General features: G+C 43.4%; 1 protein-coding gene across 1 annotated transcript in view; it reads left to right on the top strand.

Annotated features, from left to right (window-relative positions):
- Window positions 1-12,838, top strand: part of NOTCH2 (notch receptor 2) — a 147,755-nt gene that overhangs the window by 46,503 nt on the left and 88,414 nt on the right. The gene's annotated exons all lie outside the window — the stretch shown is intronic.

Genomic DNA, 12,838 nt, shown 5'->3' with positions numbered 1-12,838 from the left:
GGGTGTCTTCAACCGGTATGTGCATTCACCTGGTTTCACGGCAATGGACAAGTGATTTCAGAAATCACCTCTTTAAAAAAAGAATAATTCCTTTAGCACATGTTGGCTACTGCTCGAAGATAGAATGTCTCGAGTAAGGGGGGAAGACTGGGGAACAGCAGGAGAGGGCAGCGGGGAGCAGTCACCTTCCCCCACCCCCGACCCCTAGACCTTTTTGGCTTTGACGGTCGATTCTTGTACTGCTTCCAGAACAGAGCAGCCAGGGAGGCTGGTGGGCACCGTTTACAAAGAAAGTCTGAACCCAGGTATCTCTTAGGCAAGAAAAAGAATGGGTTTGGGTAGGAGGCAGGATGGAAAAGCAGAGACCCGGAGAACAGGCTCCGCTGTCATACACGGCCTGGTACAGCGTCTCAGCTGAACGTTCAGGAGTCCCAACCTCAAAGCTCTTCTGTCCAGCATATCCCCGGCCTGATCCAGCTCGTTGCAGGGGTCCCGAGTGAGCAAGCATCTGTTAGCCAAATCTTTGGTTACCCCAAATTAGCTTATGTCCTTTCCTGCTTGTTTCCTCTGATTATAGAGTATATACCCAAACCCTGAATTATCCCGAATAAATCCAAGCTGCCTCTTCTGTGTGGAAAACATTTGACGGTGGTTGTGATTCTCTTGCCTTGACTGTCGTAGAGCCTTCGCCATTTAACCACCTGCCCCTTTAAGATTTTGAAATGCTGGTTCTTGTTGTGTAAGCTGGACGCTTCTCCTTGAGGAATTATTTTCCTGGGCAACTTGCCCCTTCTGAAACCTCAGTCATCCTGAAATGTACCTCAGGAACCTCGTTGACTTTCTTTCTTTCTTTTTTTTTTTTTTTTGTCTTAGTCCTGTTTGTATATCGTGATTGTGGTGTCTGATTCTCTGTCTCATATTGTTACAACTCATGGCCTTGAATTTCTGGGTCAACTCTTAGAACATGGACAGAACCTGATTACTAATGAGAAGTTGAGTCATTTCCTTCCAGGCAAAGGCTGACTTTGACGCGCAGAGTTCGTAATTAGTCCCCACAGACGCAAACACTCTAATTATGGGATAGCACCTATTCTTCCCTAAATTTTATAAGAATTAACGAGAGCACCAGGAGCTTGGGGAGTGAGTAAGACAGGCCCTTAAGTGTTGAAAGGACATATATAAACATGGTATCTGGAAAATGGTCCTACGTGATCGTAAGTGGTTGATTCCCTACAAGTTAAATTTGGTGCATGTTTCACACAAACACATCGGTCATTTTCAGCCTTACGGAATTTACCAGCAGATCAGCTTCCATCAAGAGTCTGCCGTGTCTACCACCAATCTATGGTGCAGAAAACGGGTTCTCATGTTGGCCATTGTGTTGGGGAAGATGGTAAGACCATTCCTTCCCTTGTAGGTTCAGGAGTCCTTTTTATTCTTCATATTTTGTTTAAGTATACCGGGGATGCCCAAAAAAAAAAAGTATACCCATTTTAAGCGTTGTTGTCTTCAAATGTGCATATGTGTTTTTTTTGACATCCTCTGTATTGCTCTTCCCCCCCCATTTAATATCTAATGTTTATTAAAAATTGAAGTAAATATATTGTTCTTTCTCCTTTGCTTATTCTTTGCTTCCTTGTGCTTCCTGTGAGGAAGTTGTTCCATGTAAGTTGTACAACAGTTCATGTACACAAGCGTGTATTGAACTGTCTGCACTTAGAAGGATGATAGGTCGGCAGCGTGAAGGGTATAAAAGAGGAGACACAGGCACACTTCTTGCCCCAGGGAGCCCTGGCTTAGAGTGGGTCGATGGCCAGGACATGTACCACCACTGACCCCGAAGCACCGGCATCAGCAGGCATGGGTACACCCTTGGGCGGCATGGCTGAGGGAATTCGAAAGCCAGCTCTGCTGAGTGCCGAGTCATCCTGCTTCCAGGTCCAGGGGACTCTGGCGAACTTAACCTTTTCTACTTATCCTGTTTCACATGCGAGGAGCCCAAGGCTTGCCATGGTCAAGTGACGTACCCCGTGTTCTGTAACTAATTAGAGTGGAGACTGGGACTAAAAGTTGTTTCTCCAACCTCATTTGGTGATCTCAAGGTTCAGCAATATCTCTTTTCATGCTTTGTACCAACCCTCAAGGAACTGATGTGGGTGAGTGTTTTATTTACATATGTATATGCAGGAGCGGGGGAGACTGTGTGCGGGGGAGGGTGCGTGCTCGAGTGTGTGTACACATGTGTGTGTGTGCATGTGTGAGAGTGTGCGTGCATGTGTGTGTGCGCATGTATGTGCACGCGTATGGGTGTGTGTGCGTGTGTATGCACATGTGTGTGTACGTGTGTGAGAGTGTGTGCGTGTGTGTGAGTTAACTTCATACTTTGGGGGAAAATGTAATTTTTAAAAGTCTGCTCCATATGGGGTTGGCTGGCTCGCTTTGAATGATTTAAGGGTGCGTGAGGGTTAAGAAACCCTCTAAACATCAGGAATCTTAATTAGTTTTGATAATCCTTTGGGTAATTATCTCAGCCTCATAGTTCCCAAACTTGGAGTATAATTACAGAGTTGTTTTAAGGTGTAAAGATTCCCTGGACTCTTGCGTTTTGCCTTTTGGCTTCTGTTAGGAGTATGAGCACTGAATAGTTGAACGCCTTCCATTTGCCAGTTACTGTATTAGGCAGCAGGAGTGTGAACACCTCTTAACCTGCTGGTGGAGACGAATAATCAGAACACAGGATAATGAGTGAAAAGCTACGTTAGAGCTACGGGAATATACAGCGGTGGTAGCAAGCCTGCTTCTCTGAGGAAATTACATTTAAGCGGAAGCCTGAAGGAATTTTAGGGCTTAGCTCTGAGAAGAGAGTGGGGAAAGTGTTTTGGGCCGAGTGAACAGCATGTGCAGAGGTCTGCAGGTGAGAAGCACGCACTGTAGCACTTTCTGGGAGCTGGAAGAAGTTGAGCCGAGCAAGGAGGGCACGTGAAGGAGCGATGCTCTTGAGATGAAGCCATTTCTCAGTCTCTTGTTTGCATACAATACCTAATGTCAAAATCGACTAAGAAGTCAATAACCATTTTATAACACCTTTATATTTCAAAGGTCATAATAGCATCGACCGCCCATTTAAATACGGACAGGACCGTGCTTCTAAAGCACTTTCTAGACTCCTGGCCATCAGGGTCCAGTGAGTGCATAGCTGGGGAACAACTGGCCTGACTCCTTCATTTTTGCCTGTTACTGTGACGGCTGCTTGTTGTGAACTCCTGTGTTTAGAGTATGTCTGCCATGTTTTAATCACCAATAGACATTAGACATTTTCTCAGGGCCCAGTGCGGTGAAATAAGGTAAAGTACTGATTGTGTGCCAGAAGACAGGAAAGAAAGACCACCTTCTGTTACGGCAGCAACACGAGTCTTTCAGCGCGGTTTGTGTGCCCTTCTTGTCCAGTCTTTTGAGTGATGACTGAAGAGATTAGGAGCTCAGTGCAGCTTCTGAGTTCTGATAAATGAGCTCAGGCTGTAAGCTGGCAGATAAGGGCATTTGCAAATTCTTATGTAAGTCAAGTCTGGTTCCCCTTTGCGGTGGTTACCGCTTTCATAGTCCCTGATGAAGGTGAATGATGCCATGAATTAACAGCTCGAAAGCTTGTCCCACTGCAGCTTCTTTCTGGTTTGGATGGATTAAAATGAGTGTGTGTTTATTGCTTTCCTCAGAATGGGGGTGGGAGGTGTGGGGGTGAAAAACCTGAACACATGGAAACCAAGTGAGGTGGAGTTTCAGAAAATGGTTCCCAGCCTCACAGTTCCCCGTGAAACTCTTTTCCTGTGGGAAACTTTTAATTTGGAAGCATTCAGCCTAATGTGGGAACCAAGATTAACATTTTCTGAAATACCTCTACAAGAAAAGCAGAAATGTTCTGTTCCGGAAGCTGAATTTACATAGTAGCAAAATGGGCTGTCCTGCAGTATTTGGTAGTCTTTGTTTATTAGTGGTGGTAAAAAGTTGTGTGTGTGTGTGTGTGTGTGTGTGTGTGTGTGTAAGAGAGAGAGAGAGAGAGAGAGAGAGAGAGAGGTGGATTGATTGTATATTTGTCTTTGTTTCCTTTACATCAAACCAGCAAAGCCCTCGAAAGTGTGTTTTACCACAAACCAACCCAGTATTGGGCCCTAACTCTATACACGAATACTTTTTTTAGTTCTTTTTGTTTTTCCTTCTTGCTGAGTAAGCTGTAGTGTTTGTGTTGGGGCGGGGGTGGGGGGCGGGGGGGGGGAGGTAGAGTGGGAGTGGGAATGGCAAGAAGTCAACATGACCGAGTTTCTTCCCTTTTCTTCCCCTCTTTACCAGGAAGTTGACTGGAAGTCTTCATGCCGATGTTTCTTTTTCTTTCTTTTTTTTGGTAACAATGTCAGTAATTAGCATAACCAGTTACTTACTTTCACACAGGGTTTCGGAATTAACGAATTGACCATCTGATGAGCTATCAAACTGGAGGGACAGTGGGAGGAGGGGACTGAGGGGTTTAGACTGGAAGGTGGGGCCTCTTGAATGCCAACCAAAGAGTTTAGACTCGATTCTGTGGGCTCCAGGGCATCTAGAACTTTGTAGTCAGAGCTTTGGGAATGAAATGTTATGTTGGAGCTTTCACTGGTTACAGTTAGCTTTGGCTGTTAGCAATTATTTTTATCTACTTGCACAGGGGGAGCAGGAGAGGGGGCAGGAAACTCAGCTGGCATTACGGTCCCGGGAAAGGACAAGACTGATTTGGGGCCCTTTCAAAGTGCAGACCTTTGTTACTGAGCAATGCTTAATTTGGTTTCTGGGTTTTGTTATTTTTTTTTCCCCCTGCCCTTACCTCATTTACCTTAACGACAGCTCCCCCGTCTAGAGCTCTGCTAGGGCAGGCTGCCACGGCAGATTGGGGGGCCAAGGGGCCCAGAGCAAGAAGAAAGTGGGTTGAAAGCAGAGTTCTGTTTAAAGAATTTTCTGCTGGAAACTAGCCCAGAGCGAGTAAAGAGAAGCTTTAATGAGAAGCAGCTGCAGGGCCCGCGCAACCCACATGAGACATTTTTTTCCCCTCCGTTCCACATTCTGTATAGTTTTTTTTTAAAAAAAAAAATCATGATTTTGAAATAGCTGTTTTGTAAAGCCCGCCTCTCTTTTTCTTCTTCTTGTATGCGGTGGGGTTTTGCTTTGTTGTTTTATTTTATTTTTAATAACCAAATCCTCACTCAAAGAAAGCTAAAGGCAGAGCTGCAGCAAAGTCCTGGATGCAATTTGGGCTCACCCTGCTGATACAGAACATTCGGTGGAGAAAACAAGGCGAGAGAACACTGGCTTTTATTTGGGAAAGGGGCTTATTTCCTGCTCGGACTTCAGTCCTCTTGGAGCTGACACAAGCTGTTACAGTGTTTTAAGCTTTTCTCTCCACGAGTGGCCATTCACTTAGGAAACTTGAAAGAACAAATTTTTCTGTCCTGTATTACTAGGGAGACTGACCCTGAACTGCAGCCATTGCCAGATAGATCGGAATTGGTATTCAAATCCCAGCTTCGTTGAAATCTGTAAAGTGGCTATATGTAAACGAACCCAGGCTGCCAGTGGCATGTGAGAGTTGGGGTCTGGTTTTCATCTGTTTTATTGAGGGGGGCTCTCTGGGCTTCCATTCTGGTTCCATTAGGAGGAATCCCTTGTTTTCTTCTCTCTTTCCTTCCCTCCCCTTCACCTCATTTCCCATGTGTGTGTTTGAATAATAACAATGGAAGAAGGGACCTCTTCATGTCAGCAATGGCAGATTGTTTCCGAAAAAGGGATGCGTATTTCTGTATGGAGCTGAGAAGTATTCAGAGGAGTTTATGGAGTTATTTTATAGGGAAAGAGCCCTCCTCCCCGGTCCCCCAACTTTCCCTGTATTCAGAGCCTCCTCTGTGAAGTAGAGAAGATCGAAGAGAGGAAGTCACTGGGGGAGCTACTAAAGTAGGTGATAGGTCCCCTGCAAGAAGGAGGCATTCATATAGTTTGGGGAACGAAAGACGGCTGTTAGATTTATTCAGTTATTTTTTTAGAAATTTTTTTTACATAGACCTTTATTCAAGATGTAGGCTATTTTCCAGAAAGTGTGTTGGGGTAACTTAACAGAACTATGGATTTATGAGGGAACTTGGATGATTAGCCATGTTGCCAGCCTGTCACCAAACTCAGCTCAAGCTACCTCAAGAAGAGAGCTACATAAGCTCTTGTTTTCAGACAGTCTTAATTCCACTCAGATTCACAGGGTTTGTGGTGTGTTTGTATTAGAGCTGAACAGGGATTTGCGAAGATGAAAGGCCTCCTGCCTTAGGAAACAGGGGTCCTTTATTTCTCGCTGTCTCACTTACCCATTTCTCCCCTTGTCCGTAATTCCGCTTAGCCTCCTAGAGATCGAAGGATAATCTTGTACCTCAGGATGCTTCTTAGGGATGGTCTGGCCTGTGTTCTACTAGGCAGCGCACAGTGTGGGGTTGGAAGCGGGGGGCTGTGTGGCAGATTTGGGCTGAGAGGCTGACTACCCATCACAGGAGATTTAACCGGCATCGGAACCAGTTAGTTGCTCAGTGGTACATAGGTGTTCGTGGTATTCAAAACACCTGCACCAGGGTCTCAAGACATGCCCTTCCCCACAAAGAAAGTGTCACAGGGGAGTCTGAGAGAGGCACAGGAAAGACATGACAATGGCTCAGAGGCAGAAGAGCCCGACTGGTTGGGATAATGTACGTGTGACATGGCACCCCCTCTACTGTTGGGGGGGGATCAGAGATGGGCGAGCAGGTCCGGGCGACACAGGTTTTGCGCAGATCTTTGAAGCAAGAATGGAAGAAAGGAACATACATTAGAGACGTAATAGATGGGGAAGCGTGCTATTTCTCGGTGGAAATTAGAAAGATTTACACACAAGGCACCAGGAGAGTGGAAATAATCTGGAGTGTCTGAGTTATGGATGACTACGGAGGGAGACAGTGAGATGGTAGGAGTGGTGCCGTCAAGCACATTCTAGATTCTAAGGCACTTGGATTTGAAGGGCTGGGTCTTCATGCTCACTTCTGGGCAGAGAAGTGACCTGATCCAAATGATGCTTGAGGAGGCGTATTCTTTAAGTCGTGTGCTTGTCCTGGCTATCTGTACGGAGAGGTGTGAATATGACGCTGGTGCCGTGACGAGAATGAGGCTGACTGAATAGGTGCCAGTCTTGGAGTAAGACCTAGCAGGACACTTTCGGTGAAGTGCTCTTTTAGGCTTTGATGAAAGATCTAGGCAAAGACGGAGATACAGTTGTAAGTGATGCACAACTGGGAGAAATTGCTAGATTCGGACAACAAACTTCGGGTCACTTAGCTTTGGTGTCCTTATCAGTGCAATAGTGGTTCAGAACACTGACTTCGGAAGTATGGTGCACTGCTGCAATACTGTGATTTCTATGGCTCAAGTCTACAGGGCGTCCCAATCGGAAACATGGGGTAAAGATTCAGCATGGCGAATTTAAAAGGAACAACTGATGGGTCCCATTACGGGTTCAAAAAACATGTTCTACAAGTAGAGGATGAGAGAAATATGGCATGAAAGTAGTTCATGTGAAAAGAAGAGAAACATCTGGACTTTTCAATGGACCGTGTGTTCAGTGGCACGTAATAGTATTTTGTGGCTTCTGAAAAATGTGAAGACGGCTTTAGGCTGCAGTAGGAGAAATGTAGTGTCCAGATCACCGGAGGTGATGGCCTAGCTCTGTCCTGCTCTGGGAAGAACCTATGTGCTGTGTTTTCTTCCATTTGGGGCCCCGCCTTTTAAAGAGGTGTTTGAGGAGCTAGAATCGTCTGGTTGGGAGAGCAGGATAGTCTGTTGTGAAGTACGCAGGCTCAGGAGTCATACCTGGGCTTGATGCCTCTGCCATCTCTCTACTCGCTGTGAAATCTTACTCTTTCTAAGCCTCAAGGTCCTCATACACAAAATAGAGATCATAATATACTGTTAGAGAGAGTAATAAAAGAGATAATAACTGTAAAATGCTTAGCAAATACGTAATTCATAGGAAGTGCTTCAAAACTGTTGGTCACTGTTTTAACTGTGGTTGTTTTAAGTATAGAAGAGCCAATAAAATGGTGAGGAAATCTGAAAAAAATTTCGTACTGAGAAACAGTTCAAAGCACTGAGTCCCGGAACAAAGAAAACAAAGGGTCAACATAACCGGCATCAAATTCTTGAAGGGTGACATGCAAGAGACTCTTCCTTTTTGTTCTAGAGAACAGGGATGGCCAGTTGGTGGAAATTGTAGGGAGGCAGAATTTTAAAACATAAAGTATAATTCACATGCTACTAAAATCACCCTTTAAAAGTGTATAAATCCATGGTTTTAGTACATTCACAGATGTGTATAACTGTCACCATTATCTAATTTCAAAACATTTTCATTCTCTCCCTCCCATCCCCCACCCCCCCAAAGAAACTCTCTAGTCCTTAGCAGTCTCTCCATTTCCCCCTTCCCAACCCCTGGGCAAACTAATATATTTTCTATCTCTATGGATTTGCCTATTCTGGACACTTCGTAAAACTGAAATCATACAATATATATGATTTTGTGGCCTTTTGCGTCGAACTTATTTCACTTTGCGTGATGTTTTCAAGGTTCATCCAGATCATAGCATGGATATTCATTCCTTTTTATGGCCAATTAATGTCCTTGTACAGATACACCACATTTTATTATCCACTCATCAGCTTACGGACATTTGGGTTGTTGCCACTTTTTGCTATTATGAATAATCCTGCTATGAACATTCTTTACAAATTTTTGTGTAGACTTATGCTGTCAGCTATCTTGGATATAGACCTACTAGGAGGGGAGGCAGAATTTTAAGACATCCGAAAGAAAGAGCTTTCTGACAGTGAGATCCAACCACTCTGAAGACTTGTTAAAATAGTGAGCCAGTAATTCTATTTTCCTTAACAAATGCATGGTGTTTACTATGTGCTAGATGTCATTCTAAGTGCTTTACAATTATTTAAAAGCCCTATGAGGTAGACATTATTAAATTCATTTTCAACAAGGAGGTTTAGTCACTTGCTCAAGGTCACTCATCGAGTAAATGGGTGGCTAGGGTTGAAATCCGGGTGGTTTGGTTCTAGCATCTGTATTCTTAATAGCAGGAACAATAATAATTTCAAACATTTGTTAAATTCTAACTGTTTCTCAGGTACCATGCTTAACTGCTTGTATTTAAGTAGAGGCTGGTAATCATCTTTTAGGGGTATTTTAGAAAAAAATATCTCACTGGGTAGAAATTACCTTAAGGTGTCTTGAATCCCAAGGTTCTATTATTCCAAGGGTGGAAGTGAGGAAAAAGCCAGCAATGAGATGTCTGCCCTGAAGCATTTAAGATGACCAGAATTTATATCAAAAGAGGACACTATGAACATACATGATAAGTATTGTAGGAATTCAGTTGACAGGCGTTGTAAGAACGTGGTAATAAATGATATATAACTTAAAAGGATTAACCCAAAGTGATTTGTCAGATTACGAATGGACGCCTTAGAAAAATGGAGTCAAGTCTCCTGAGAAAATGATGCCACTTTTTAAGTGTTTAGTTTCAAGTATTGGCAGGGTCTATTAGGGTAAGGAGATGACTTAGTAAACTGAACATCTGGAACTGGAGCTGTATATTTGGGAGTCAGATACATGATGGTAGTTGTCTAAAACCAAATGAACAACAACAATAACAAATGCACATGAGAGAAAAGGACAGGGCAGCCCAGACTTAGCTTTAAGGGGGCCATAATTGATGAGGAAAAAGAAGGGGAATAAACAATCAAGACTAAACATGTACCGAGATAGACAGAGGGAGTCAGAGAAACCAAACATAGAAAGATTCAAATGATAGCAGCAATACCTCCTAGAGGAGGGAGAATTTCCTTATGATGAAATCTCAGATGAGACCACTGAACTTGACAAGGGGAAAGTCATTGCTCTCACAATATAGCAATGACTTCTGGGCAATAATTAGAAGGAAAGTTTTGTTGCAAAGGCACAAGTAAGAAGTAGATGGAAGAGACAGGGAAAATACCTGTGAAACAAGGCTACAGGTGTAGAAGTTTGGCTGTGAAGGAAGAAGAATTTGCAAAGGGGAATGGAGCTTAGTGAAAATGTACGTTAAAAGAGACTTGTACGTGGCTTAAGGTAAAGAATCAGGCTGATGTCTGGCCCTCTAGAACATCTTAAGTAAGAAATTAAGTCTTTATTATTATGCCAACAATAGGTCTAGTTTCACATAAAAATAAGATGTGGTTCTATACTTGGGCCCTAGGAGAATAAGTCAGTTGTACTCATATATCATATCTAAATATTGCCTCACTAGAGTAAAACCCTAAAACCTTCTTTACAGTGGCCTAAAGGGCCCCCATGGTCCACCTTCCGGTATAGGTCTCATCTGTTTTCTGCTACTCTTTTTCTTAAATCCCTTTTGTAGAGCCACAGAAGTCTCCTTACTAGTCCTCAAACATGCCAGGGCCGTTCCTTATTTTCGGGCTTTTGCCTTTGCTATTCCCTCGGCCCTGAACACGTTTCCCCTAGATGCCTGCATGGTTATTTCTCTCACCTCATTCAGGTGTGACTCAAATCTGCCTTCTCAGCAAGGCCTTCTCTGGTTTTCCTATTTAAAAACCAAATACAATCCCTAATTCCGTCTCTTCTTATCCCCCTTTCCTGTTTTATTTTTTTTTAGCACTGATTCCACCTAACAAATTGTGTGGTTTACTTACTAATTTTTTTGTCTTCTCCTATTTGAATTGAAACTCCACAAGTTCCAGGATTTTTCCCAGCACTGGAACAATGCCTGGCACAGAACAGGCACTTACTAAACATGTGTTGCATGAATCAATGAGTGCGATAGTCTTGTGGAAACTGATGTGAGGACATTCTTTTCCGTTACCACGAACATTGTTCTTAATGAGCATGTTAGATGCTATTTATAGAATTCGGCTTCATATATTCTCTCACTCAGGAGTTGACAAACTTTCTGTAAAGCCCCAGAGAGTATATATTTCTGTGGGCCACGTAGTCTTACTGCAACTGTGCAACCCTGTTATAATGCAAAAGTAGCCATAGGCAATCCGTAAATGGATGAGTGTGCCCGCGTGCCAATAAGACTATTCATGGACACTGAAATATGAATTTTACATACTTCTCAAATGTCACGAAATAGCCTTCTTTTGATTTTCCCCCGACCATTTAATAATGTCAAAACCATCCTCCACTCACAGGCCATACAAAAACAGGCAATGGGCCAGAGTAGACCCGCCAGCTGTACTTCGCCAAGCTCTACTTTTACTGGTTTCTTAAACATATCGTAATTGAAACATACTTTTCCATACAAGGAGCAACTATGTAGATTACATCCTAGTAACGGATAAGAAAGCAATACTTTTGTTTGGCTTCAGACTCTTTCACAGTTTTTCATTTTTGTTTTCCTGGGAACCTTCTGTTTTCATTATGTGCTTATGAGGCCAGTATTTCAATGAGTTTGCATTCTCTAAGCAGATACCACATGGTATTATTGGGGAGGTGGTTGTCGTGTAAAAGTCCAGTGTAATAGTGTAAAAACTGGGCACAGCCTACCCACATTTAAAAGTTTGTCATTATTTACAAGGTGAGTAATTCCTGTGTGGGAGAAGCAAGTGTCATCAGCAAGTGTCACTGTGAATGAGAATTGTGTGACAGTTTTTAACATTATCCATAACAGAGTTCTTGAATAAGTTGCAAATGCTTTTAATAATATAGCTCAGGGTTAATTTTAGCTATGCTACATTGGCAGTTTTTACTCCCCTACTTAAAGCAAAAATCAGAAAATAACCTATTCTATTATCAAATCAAGCTGTGATTTAAATAATGCATCCTACATTCCTCAATAAGTGCAAAGAGAGAAAATATGCTCTTCATTTGCAAAACTTTTTAGTGGAAGTTTATTCACATATTTGATTCTGACAATAGCCCCTTGATGTAAGGAGCCTTACAAACGATATAAAATCTGAGAGAACTAATAATAGTCAGTGAAGTTAAGAAAGTTGTCCAAGGTCACAGTACCAGGACTCCAAAGAGGCCTTCTGACCACACGAGGGGCCGCCTCCCCTCTGGAAACCTGAGCCAGTCTTTGGTTTCAGGGCTGTGCCTTCTCTGCACTGCCTCTCCATCTCTAACCTCAGCTGCGGGAAGCTGCTCAGAGCCCTAACTGCTCCTGGGTCTGCCACACTGACTGTACCAGCTCTGGGGCTGGGGAAGGGCCTGCAGCCAGTGACATCCCTATTTACCAGCTCCGTTTCCTCCTCCAGCCATTTTAGCTACTGCGTAATTCTTCTGGCATATTCAGTCTTAGTTCCCTAATATCTGGTCCTCCTTCTTTCTCAATAGCTGTGACCTCCAAAGACCTCCTCTTGCCAACCAATGGCTCACTAAACATCTTGGATACGATTGGCCAAGACAGGAAGGAGGAAACATGAGCTCGGTGCTTTGCATCTGGGTGTTGGGAGGGTCAGGGCACAGTCTGGGCACAGGAAGCTGTGATAGGAGCTGGTTTTGAGGTAGAAGATTTACAGTTTCAGTGTGTTGTCTTTGAGGCAACAGTGGAACAGCATTGTAAATTTAGTTTTCTATCCTCTAAAAAGTAAAATGGGGAAATCACTTGAGCCAAATATCTAGGGCAACAGCCAAATGGTAAACTTCAGAGTCAGAATCCAAGTCGTTGGGTTCCTTTTAGCTGCTTCTTAGAGAACCCATTTAAACAACCTCTTCGTTCTGAAAATAGAGAGTTCCCATGCC

The sequence above is a fragment of the Rhinolophus ferrumequinum genome, chromosome 22 (genome assembly GCF_004115265.2).
Source record: "Rhinolophus ferrumequinum isolate MPI-CBG mRhiFer1 chromosome 22, mRhiFer1_v1.p, whole genome shotgun sequence".
Lineage (NCBI taxonomy): Eukaryota > Metazoa > Chordata > Mammalia > Chiroptera > Rhinolophidae > Rhinolophus > Rhinolophus ferrumequinum.
The sequence above is the reverse complement of the archived record's forward strand: the minus strand, read 5'-3'. Positions and strand labels throughout refer to the sequence as shown.